Raw genomic sequence first — 12,365 nt, forward strand, 5'->3', positions numbered from 1 at the left:
CAGGCTCTCCTGCTCAGGCTCGTAGTTTCGGTTTGGTATGGTGAGGGTGGGAGTGTTCCTAGGTATTTGTTTGGTTATGTATGGTGCAGTAGTGTAAGTGGAGTGAATATTATTATTTTTTGTATAATTATTTTTGTTTTTAACTTAACCTAAAGGTATTGGTTTAAGGTGAAATTTGAATCGCGTGGCGGTTATGTCACAGGTAGAAACAATAAAATCGAAAGTTAAAAGTGAATGATTAAAAGTAAAGTATGTGGTGGTTAAATCAAGGGTTAGGGTTAGGGTTAGGGTTAGAGGGTTAGGTTTCTAGTTTTGAGTCGGTTGATCCACTTCCATCTCTGACACGTGGAAGCCGAAGGGGGGGAAGGGAGGGGGTGCACTCCACATCATATACGCGTAGGCCAGAGGGGTCCGGGCGCAACCGGCCAAAGTTGTAGGCCTCATGGTTGCCCACTTGTAGATTAACCCGTTGGTTGGGTAAAAGACTGTCTGTTTGTAGGGTTAGGGTTAGGTATAGTTTTTAGGGTGGTTAAGGTTAGGGTTAAGGTTAGGGTAAGGTAAGGTATAGTTTTTAGAATGGTTAAGGTTAGGGTTATGGTTAGGGTAAGGTATAGTTTTTTAGAATGGTTAGGGTTAGGGTTAGGGGTAGGGTTAGGGTTAGGGTTAGGTTTTGAATATAATTGTGTTTCGTTTCAGCTAGTTTGTTTTACAGTGCATAGGCCTATCTCCTGTTCATCCCTCTTCTGATGATCTGTTATATTAGGTGTAGTACTTAAAAAGGCCCGTAGGTGTCCTCCTAAGATCATAAATTAAACTGAAGTAAGTTCTAAAATGCCTCTTTTTCTGGGTGACAGTGCAGGAGCCGATGTGGTGAAAGATTCATTCAACCATAATGTTGTTAAATATGAACATAAAAGCAATATTGTGCATTTAGTTGGTTTTATTGTTTTATTCTGTTAAAAGAAAGGAAAGACCTAAGAAAAGGAAATGCCAAACTAAAACCAAACAAAACATAAATATATAGAGTATAGATAAAATATAAATAAAACCATGTTGTTCTCCATCCCTTTTCCTGTCTGTTAAAACCCATTTTCTACACCCTCTCGTTCAAGCCATTTGGCGTTATTGTCTGTAGGTGCTGGATCCACTCCCGTTCTACCCTCTTTCGCTGCCCACAGGTCCAGCCTATATGTGACTGTAACCCTGATATGGTAAGGTGGGTGATGAGGTGCTCCTGGAAGTGGGTTATGAGTGCCGTTTGTAGGGTTAGGGTTAGGGTTAATTTTCAATTATGGTACTTACCTTGTCATAGAAATCCGAACAGCCCACACCGGTCTCGAACCCCGATCTCCTGAGTGATAGTATAGCGCTCTACACACTGAGCCAAGCACACTCATGTGAGTATAGCGGAAAATAGGTGGCCTTGACCTTTCAATACCTTGTTAGGGGGTAAAATGAGAGCAATGAGTTTCCCTCACATGGGTCTCGAACTGTGATCGGCTGGCTTAAGGTCGTTCGGTCTGTACCACCGCCATCATCAGTATTGGGAGTATAGCGGCATCGAGGTGGCCTTGACCTTTCAAGACCTTGTTTAGGGGGGTAAAATTAGAGCCTCACATGGGTCTCGAACTCTGATCGCCTGGCTTATGTCCGTTAGCTTTATTACCCCAGGCCATCAGAGTGCTGGGAGTATAGCGGCATTTTTGTGGCCTTGGCCTTTCAATTTCCCTCCAGTCCAATTAACAATGCCACGCCTGTATCCACACCTGGCTATAATTAGGACCCATGATTAGGGTTCGGCTTCTTGGCAGACACAAACATACACGGAGGAAGGCAGGCAGGAGAGAGAAGCTATGTACAGCAAACAACGACATGACTGTGGACTTTGTACCAAGACGCATATCGCGCGGCTCGACAAACATTTTAAGACTGTCCATGGACTTAAGAATAAGACGTTATCATGGAAGCACGCTGTGCAATCTAGCCGGGTTTCGACTGATATAGAGCTGCCTAACAACGACATTGAACAGCGGCTGGAGCCCGGTGACGACTCTGGGTTTATGCAGTCTGTTGACAGCGATTGTTCCCCGGAGAAGCAACTGAGTGGCGAGAGTGAGCAGTCGGCGGTGCAGTCAACCAGTCCTATCGGTGGTGAACAACGCCCGGAACCGAGGGAGCAAGCCTGCGTCGTGTCGACATCCACCGAGACCGACAGTGATGAAGACGCCGGTGTGTCGCCAATGAATCAAGGTTGGAATACTCTAATTTTTAAAGACTATGCGACCTTTACTAATGGTATCAATCCTTCGGTTAAACGCCTTGATAATAGTCGCACCAGTCTGTCCCGAGTACGGGAATTCCTCTACATTATGTCCGAGGGCAAACTCGATGAAGGACTGTGTTTTCTGGACAACTACATGCGTGTGTATGACTGGTATGGGAAGATTGAAGGCCGTGGTTTGGCACCATCCACGTTAAAAATGTACCGATCCGATGTTCGAAGTTTCCTGAAATATCTTATAGAGTTCCGGCCGCAAAATATGCAATGTGAAGTCAAGATGATTCGAAAAATGTTACTATGCTTTGCAAAGATGGACAGGAGTTCTAGGCAGAGTCAGGCAACGCACAAGGCACAATTTCGCAGACGCTGCAGGGACGAGGTGCTCAGCGCTGCGGATTTAAACCGATTTGTTGAGTTAACCTCTTATGGCTCAAAAATCAGCAGTAAGTATCAGCAGTGGAAAGAGGTGGCCATTTCAAACGGCCTCGTACTCAATTCTTGCTCGTTCAATATGCATATTATTATTACCTTTGGATATAAAACACCTTCTAGTTTCTAAAACAGGTTTAATTATTTCTCTAAGTGAAACATAACTCTTTTTACAGCCCATTTTCTGTAAAAAGTGACATTTCCAAGAAGCTATGTCTCTCTTCAAGATACTCTCTATAAAAGGCCTTGGCACTTAGGACTGTACAAACACGTCACACATCTTCCCCTGGTTGTCATGCGGAAGTGAGAGAAAAAATGACTTGATTATCTCTGTCAGGGACTGAAAAGAACCTCTTTGAGTGATAAGTGCGCACTTTATTTTTTTTTCTGGGCGCGAAGTAGGAACTGGACTACGCTCCTGGAAAACACTCGTTATAGGTGAATATGACCTCCAGCTTCGATTTTCTTTGATACATGTCACAATCTCATCCTAAAGTATGTTTTTTGAATATACTTTAATTATATTATTGAAATTTATTCTGGACTTTAGACGTGATGCGACGCAAGAATTTTGTCAAGACGGAGAGGTTAGCACGGCATGGCCAGTGTGCCATGCTAATTCAACAGGGACATCGTTCGTTCTAGGTCCAAATGAACACGGTTCTGAACAAAGGACCCTTTGGAGAACATTCTGATGGAAAATCAACAAAGATAAGGACCCAATTTGGGATGCTTTTTCATATATCTGTCGAACTGTGCTATGCTAGCGCTTGACTAGAATCAATGCTGCCGTATGCTAGCTAATGTTGTTAGCTAATATAACGATATATTGTGTTTTCGCTGTAAAACACTTCAGAAATCGGAAATATTGTCTGTATTCACAAGATCTTTCTCTTTCATTAGCTATCCACCATATATTTTTCTGAAATCTTTTCTGATGTGAAATTAGTAGTTGACGTTGGTGTCTGTTTTCTCTGGCTACTGCCGTGCGATTTCTGACTGTAGCTATGATGGTGGCTAAGATGGTAGCAGTAATGTAAAACTGATTTATAGCTAAAATATTCAACTTTTTCGAACAAAACATAGATTTATTGTGTAACATGTTATAGGACTGTCATCTGAGGGAGTTTTTTCTAGGTTATTTAGGTTAGTTCTAGGTTAGTTAGGTTGGCTTTGCATGCTAGCTGCATGCTAGCTGCATGCTACCGGTGCTGTGAAAAATATCTGTCTCTCTTTTTGTATTTGGTGGTGAGCTAACATGAATATATGTGGTGTTTTCGCTGTAAAACATTTAAAGAATCTGAAATATTGTCTGTATTCACAAGATCTTTCTCTTTCATTAGCTATCCACCATATATTTCTCTGAAATGTTTTCTGATGTGTAATAAGGTAGTTGACGTTGGTGTCTGTATTTTCTCTGGCTACTCCCGTGCGATTTCTTACTGTAGCTATGATGGTAGCAGTAATGTAAAACTGATTTATAGCTAAAATATGCATTTTTTTTGAACAAAACATAGATTTATTGTGTAACATGTTATAGGACTGTCATCTGAGGTAGTTTTTTCTAGGTTATTTAGGTTGGTTTTAGGTTAGTTAGGTTGGCTTGTGCATGCTACTTCATCCTACTTGTGCTGTGAAAAATGTCTGTCCTCTTTTTTATTTGGTGGTGAGCTAACATAAATATATGTGGTGTTTTCTCTGTAAAACATTTAAAAAATCGGACATGTTGGCTGGATTGACAAGATGTTTATCTTTCAAATGCTGTATTGGACTTGTTAATGTGTGAAAGTTAAATATTTTACAAAAATAGATTTTGAATTTCGCGCCCTGCACTTGCAGTGGCTGTTGTCATATTAAGCCCGGTGTCGGGCTTGCAGCCTGAAGAAGTTAAGTAATCAATCTATTCCTGATGTTCTCAGTAGGCTGGAAGTCCGAGCCACCTCCTCTGACAGACGTAGGTTTGCGGCTCTCATGTCCAGCCGGTTGGCCATATTTAATGGCACTCGACGATCCCCAGTCACCATGTTCAGTGAGGGTGATTTTACAGAAGTATCCTTGGAAAGTGGGGGTTATCAGATGTGCGTTGCAAGCCACAAAACTAACTCCAGCTTCGGGGAGTGCAGAATTGTTCTATCGCAGGAGGAATACACTTGGCTTAAACAATTCCATGAGATCCGGCCTCATCTGAGTGGAATTACCCCAGACACAACACTCTTCTTTTTCACATCCTGCGGGAAACCATATTTTAATCTCTGTGCATTTGTGGGAAAGATATTTGCAGAGTTCGGCATTGGAAGTAAAGTGACATTTGGAACAATTCGACGAAGCTTTGCTACATTGAACTTTAATCATGGGTCGGTTACAGACCGGGGAACTGTGGCTGACCATATGTGTCACTCTCTGGAAACACAGTCACGTTACTACCGTTACCATAATTTGCCTCGTAACGCAAGCCAAGCTCGGACATTAATTGAGAAACAAATCAATCCATGAAGAACTCTAAATAAATAGAATATTTTTGCAATTAATCATTTTCTTTGTGTGTCATTTAAAAGCATTTTAAAAATATACACCTGGTGACCCAAAAATAATACCAGGTGCACGGAGGGGAGGATGCGGACAGACCTTTTATATAAAAGCTCCATAAATCCCTTAGGCCGGTGCCCACTGACTTGTGCCCGCAGTATGATGCTCCCATAGCGGGCACCGGTGTATATAAGTCATTTATAAGCCATTTGCATTCGTTATAACATATACACCTGGTGACCCAAAAATAATACCAGGTGCACGGAGGGGAGGATGCGGACAGACCTTTTATATAAAAGCTCCATAAATCCCTTAGGCCGGTGCCCACTGACTTGGGCCCCTAGTATGGTGCTCCCATATCGGGCATGGGTGTGGGCAGGCTATTAAAATTCATTTTCATTCGATTAGAATAGGAGCACCTGGTAACCCAAAAGTGTGGACTTAGAATATTTTCGATAGGAAAGACATAGCCGCAATTGTGAAAAGTTCAACATTTAAAGTATTCAGACCTTATTTTTTAAAAGCTCCATAAATCTTTTAGGCCGGTGCCCACTGACTTGTGCCCGCAGTATGGTGCTCCCATAGCGGGCTTTAATGTATATTAATCATTTATAAGCCATTTGCATTCGTTATAACATATACACCTGGTGACCCAAAAATAATACCAGGTGCACGGAGGGGAGGATGCGGACAGACCTTTTATATAAAAGCTCCATAAATCCCTTAGGCCGGTGCCCACTGACTTGTGCCCGTAGTATGGTGCTCCCATAGCGGGCACCGGTGTATATTAATCATTTATAAGCCATTTGCATTCGTTATAACATATACACCTGGTGACCCAAAAATAATACCAGGTGCACGGAGGGGAGGATGCGGACAGACCTTTTATATAAAAGCTCCATAAATCCCTTAGGCCGGTGCCCACTGACTTGGGCCCCTAGTATGGTGCTCCCATATCGGGCATGGGTGTGGGCAGGCTATTAAAATTCATTTTCATTCGATTAGAATAGGAGCACCTGGTAACCCAAAAGTGTGGACTTAGAATATTTTCGATAGGAAAGACATAGCCGCAATTGTGAAAAGTTCAACATTTAAAGTATTCAGACCTTATTTTTTAAAAGCTCCATAAATCTTTTAGGCCGGTGCCCACTGACTTGTGCCCGCAGTATGGTGCTCCCATAGCGGGCTTTAATGTATATTAATCATTTATAAGCCATTTGCATTCGTTATAACATATACACCTGGTGACCCAAAAATAATACCAGGTGCACGGAGGGGAGGATGCGGACAGACCTTTTATATAAAAGCTCCATAAATCCCTTAGGCCGGTGCCCACTGACTTGTGCCCGTAGTATGGTGCTCCCATAGCGGGCACCGGTGTATATTAATCATTTATAAGCCATTTGCATTCGTTATAACATATACACCTGGTGACCCAAAAATAATACCAGGTGCACGGAGGGGAGGATGCGGACAGACCTTTTATATAAAAGCTCCATAAATCCCTTAGGCCGGTGCCCACTGACTTGGGCCCCTAGTATGGTGCTCCCATATCGGGCATGGGTGTGGGCAGGCTATTAAAATTCATTTTCATTCGATTGGAATAGGAGCACCTGGTAACCCAAAAGTGTGGACTTAGAATATTTTCGATAGGAAAGACATAGCCGCAATTGTGAAAAGTTCAACATTTAAAGTATTCAGACCTTATTTTTTAAAAGCTCCATAAATCTTTTAGGCCGGTGCCCACTGACTTGTGCCCGCAGTATGGTGCTCCCATAGCGGGCTTTAATGTATATTAATCATTTATAAGCCATTTGCATTCGTTATAACATATACACCTGGTGACCCAAAAATAATACCAGGTGCACGGAGGGGAGGATGCGGACAGACCTTTTATATAAAAGCTCCATAAATCCCTTAGGCCGGTGCCCACTGACTTGGGCCCCTAGTATGGTGCTCCCATATCGGGCATGGGTGTGGGCAGGCTATTAAAATTCATTTTCATTCGATTAGAATAGGAGCACCTGGTAACCCAAAAGTGTGGACTTAGAATATTTTCGATAGGAAAGACATAGCCGCAATTGTGAAAAGTTCAACATTTAAAGTATTCAGACCTTATTTTTTAAAAGCTCCATAAATCTTTTAGGCCGGTGCCCACTGACTTGTGCCCGCAGTATGGTGCTCCCATAGCGGGCTTTAATGTATATTAATCATTTATAAGCCATTTGCATTCGTTATAACATATACACCTGGTGACCCAAAAATAATACCAGGTGCACGGAGGGGAGGATGCGGACAGACCTTTTATATAAAAGCTCCATAAATCCCTTAGGCCGGTGCCCACTGACTTGTGCCCGTAGTATGGTGCTCCCATAGCGGGCACCGGTGTATATTAATCATTTATAAGCCATTTGCATTCGTTATAACATATACACCTGGTGACCCAAAAATAATACCAGGTGCACGGAGGGGAGGATGCGGACAGACCTTTTATATAAAAGCTCCATAAATCCCTTAGGCCGGTGCCCACTGACTTGGGCCCCTAGTATGGTGCTCCCATATCGGGCATGGGTGTGGGCAGGCTATTAAAATTCATTTTCATTCGATTAGAATAGGAGCACCTGGTAACCCAAAAGTGTGGACTTAGAATATTTTCGATAGGAAAGACATAGCCGCAATTGTGAAAAGTTCAACATTTAAAGTATTCAGACCTTATTTTTTAAAAGCTCCATAAATCTTTTAGGCCGGTGCCCACTGACTTGTGCCCGCAGTATGGTGCTCCCATAGCGGGCTTTAATGTATATTAATCATTTATAAGCCATTTGCATTCGTTATAACATATACACCTGGTGACCCAAAAATAATACCAGGTGCACGGAGGGGAGGATGCGGACAGACCTTTTATATAAAAGCTCCATAAATCCCTTAGGCCGGTGCCCACTGACTTGTGCCCGTAGTATGGTGCTCCCATAGCGGGCACCGGTGTATATTAATCATTTATAAGCCATTTGCATTCGTTATAACATATACACCTGGTGACCCAAAAATAATACCAGGTGCACGGAGGGGAGGATGCGGACAGACCTTTTATATAAAAGCTCCATAAATCCCTTAGGCCGGTGCCCACTGACTTGGGCCCCTAGTATGGTGCTCCCATATCGGGCATGGGTGTGGGCAGGCTATTAAAATTCATTTTCATTCGATTGGAATAGGAGCACCTGGTAACCCAAAAGTGTGGACTTAGAATATTTTCGATAGGAAAGACATAGCCGCAATTGTGAAAAGTTCAACATTTAAAGTATTCAGACCTTATTTTTTAAAAGCTCCATAAATCTTTTAGGCCGGTGCCCACTGACTTGTGCCCGCAGTATGGTGCTCCCATAGCGGGCTTTAATGTATATTAATCATTTATAAGCCATTTGCATTCGTTATAACATATACACCTGGTGACCCAAAAATAATACCAGGTGCACGGAGGGGAGGATGCGGACAGACCTTTTATATAAAAGCTCCATAAATCCCTTAGGCCGGTGCCCACTGACTTGGGCCCCTAGTATGGTGCTCCCATATCGGGCATGGGTGTGGGCAGGCTATTAAAAGTCATTTTCATTCGATTTCAATAGGGGCACCTGGTAACCCAAAAGAGGGCACATAGCCGTTTTTCCTGAGTAGTTCAACATAGAATATTTTCAGACCTTTTTTGAAAAGCTCCATAAATGCCTTAAGCCGGTGCCCATGTACTTGGGTCCATAGTATGGTGCTCCCATATCGGGCATGGGTGTGGGCAGGCTATTTAAATTCATTTTCATTCGATTTCAATAGCAGCACCTGGTAACCCAAAAATAATACCAGGTGCACGGAGGGGAGGATGAGTACAGACATTTTTTTGAAAAGCTCCATAAATCCCTTAGGCCGGTGCCCACTGACTTGGGCCCCTAGTATGGTGCTCCCATAGCGGGCATGGGTGTCTGCAGGTCATTTAAATTCATTTTCATTCGATTAGAATAGGAGCACCTGGTAACCCAAAAGAGGGCACTTAGCCGTTTTTCCTGAGTAGTTCAACATAGAATATTTTCGGACCTTTTTTGAAAAGCTCCATAAATCCCTTAGGCCGGCCCCCACTGACTTGTGCCCATAGTATGGTGCTCCCATAGCGGGCATGGGTGTCTGCAGGCCATTTAAATTCATTTTCATTCGATTTCAATAGCAGCACCTGGTAACCCAAAAATAATACCAGGTGCACGGAACCCCAAAAATAATACCAGGTGCACAGAAGGGAGGATGAGTACAGACATTTTTTAAAAGCTTCATAAATCACTCAGGCCGGCCCCAACTGACTTGGGTCCGTAGTATGGTTGTTCCATATAGGGTATTGAGGTATGTAGCCTATCTAAAATCATTTAAAACCATTATAAAAATATGCACCTGGTAACCCAAAAATAATACCAGGTGCACGGCAGTGGCACTCTGTCACTTTTTCGACCAATTCCCGAAATCTTGAAATAATGATAAAACATAATTCCCGATGGGCTAGATGCCCCAAATTTTGGCTCATACCCTCTCTCGTGATGGTCAACAGTTATCCACTGTAAAAAAAAAATCGGAACCATAGGAATCTATTGTACTGGCAATTGATTTTTTTCCCCAAAACATTAAAACACGATTTTCTATTAAAATGTTTTATAGAAAAACGGTTATAATTAGATGAAAATGTTCGTCTATTTGTACCCTTTCGTGCAAAAAAAAACTCAACCAGATTGGAGTTGTATTTTTTGAGTTATTAACGGTTTAACGGTTTTAGTGTCCACAAACTTTTGGCAAAAAATCGGAGCACATTGACATCTATCGATTGACACGCCTTTTTTCGATAATTCGGCCTGTCCGGCGATGACACACTCCCTGGTGGGTGGACCAGACAGGTACCGGCGCGATTTGAGAAACCTGGCTTTTGACAACAGGACTTCCATGTCCTAGAGAATTGGCGGTGGTGGCAAACTGCTCAGTCCGATTATGAAACGTGAAACGGACACGTTTGAGGGATGTGAGCCCCTCGGAACCATGGTCCCTTGGACCTTTTACCTCCGGCGACCGATTTAGGGTGATTCCCAACCCTTCGGCGCCCGATTTAGGGTGTTATTCCAACCCTTCGGCGCCCGATTTAGGGTGTTATTCCAACCCTTCGGCGCCCGATTTGTCCTAACTTTTGTTCCAAATGTCCCAGCTTGGTGGTGGGCGGATATTAACTTCTTTGGGATACCCCCCCCCTTCTCTCAATTTCCGCCTGAAGACATACCCAAATCTAACTGTCTGTAGCTCAGCCCCAGAGGCAAGGATAGGCATATTCTTGGTATCATTTGAAAGGAAACACTCTGAAATTTGTGGAAATGTGAATTGAATGTAGGAGAATATAACACAATAGATCTGGTAGAAGAAAATACAAGGAAATAAACATACGTTTTTTGTTTTTATTGTTGTTGCATCATCTTTCAACTGAACAAGAACAGGCAAACATTCAGATATGATGCTGGGGATAATTCTGATGCAGAACATAAGATGGCAACAGTATTAGAAAAAAGTTTCAAAACGATATCTTCAGGAACGAGTGAGCTACATGACATTGAGCATGTAGTCACCCAGGTGTCCCAAACAAGTTGCCCAAATGTACCCAAATGGCCAAATTGGTACAGTGATACATTTTGAACTAAATGACTATATACAAAATACTAAAATGCTATTCTAACACACACCCCAACAAAAAATAATAATAATAATATAAACATTTGAAAATTTGAAAAAAAATTTAATAACAAGGGTAACTATTTACACACATTCAAAGTATAATATACAATATTGTGAAGACCCTCAGTCCTCTACATAATATTGTTCTGCTGATGCCATGCCCAATAGCAGTCTCTTTCTGCTGTAAAGCAGAGGGTTACTGAACAGGTGGTGCAGGTGATGGGGCATTTCCTGTGACAAAGGGCACATCGACGCCTCCCCACGGTGCCCTTTTTGCCCTGAGGCACATTCATGCCTGCAGAGATGAATCTGGGCAGGTGAACAGCAGAGGTAGAGGGGCCAGAAGGTGCTGCAGTAGACTTGCTGTAGCAAGCAAGCTCCTGGATGAGCAGCTCTCGGAAGGCTAGCTGTGAGATGTGGGGCTGTCCACGGCTCTTAGCCATTTCCTTCTGGAGGATGAAGGAATTCACCACAGCAATGTCAATGAAGTGATAGAAAAATGTCTTGTAAAGGCAGTTGATAGAGGGGAGCAGTTTTCCAGTAGTCTTTCAGGGTTTTCAACTTCACAATACCCATGTAAATGACCATTGACAGGAAACAAAAAAGATCTGACATGGAAATGGGCTTCCATCCCTCTTTCTTGCTTGCCTGCTTCTTAGCACCATACTTGTTAGTGTTCAACACCAGGGAATCAACAACAGATGAGGTGAAAAACAGCTGGAAAAGCTGCATGGGGCTATACTTAGATGTCATATCCAGCTTTGGGCCTAATGGCCTCTTTGGTCTGAATAATGGAGGTGGAGGCGCCACATCCTCCTCCAGCACAGAGTGCCAACGACCCTCCTCCTCTCTGATTGCAGGTGTATCTCTTCCCCATCGCCGCTTCTTTGTCACACCTGGCAGGGCGGGGGTAGATGTGGAGCCGGAGACAGCAGGGGTCCGGCTAAATGAACAAGCTCCCCTGGGGGATGGGCAACTTGGCAGTGGGGGCTCCCAATCAGAATCGGAGGGACTGTGAAATAAAGACAGACACACAGATTATATATTGAGTAGTGAAACAAAATCATTTTGGGGATCTGTGGTTCTATTCCATGTTTAGATCAAATAAATGTAAAATATCTCATATATACAGACACACAGATTATATATTGAGTAGTGAAACAAAATCATTTTGGGGATCTGTGGTTCTATTCCATGTTTAGATCAAATAAATGTAAAATATCTCATATATACAGACACACAGATTATATATTGAGTAGTGAAACAAAATCATTTTGGGGATCTGTGGTTCTATTCCATGTTTAGATCAAATAAATGTAAAATATCTCATATATACAGACACACAGATTATATATTGAGTAGTGAAACAAAATCATTTTGGGGATCTGTG

This window comes from Salvelinus namaycush, unplaced genomic scaffold (assembly GCF_016432855.1).
Source record: "Salvelinus namaycush isolate Seneca unplaced genomic scaffold, SaNama_1.0 Scaffold480, whole genome shotgun sequence".
Taxonomy (NCBI): domain Eukaryota; kingdom Metazoa; phylum Chordata; class Actinopteri; order Salmoniformes; family Salmonidae; genus Salvelinus; species Salvelinus namaycush.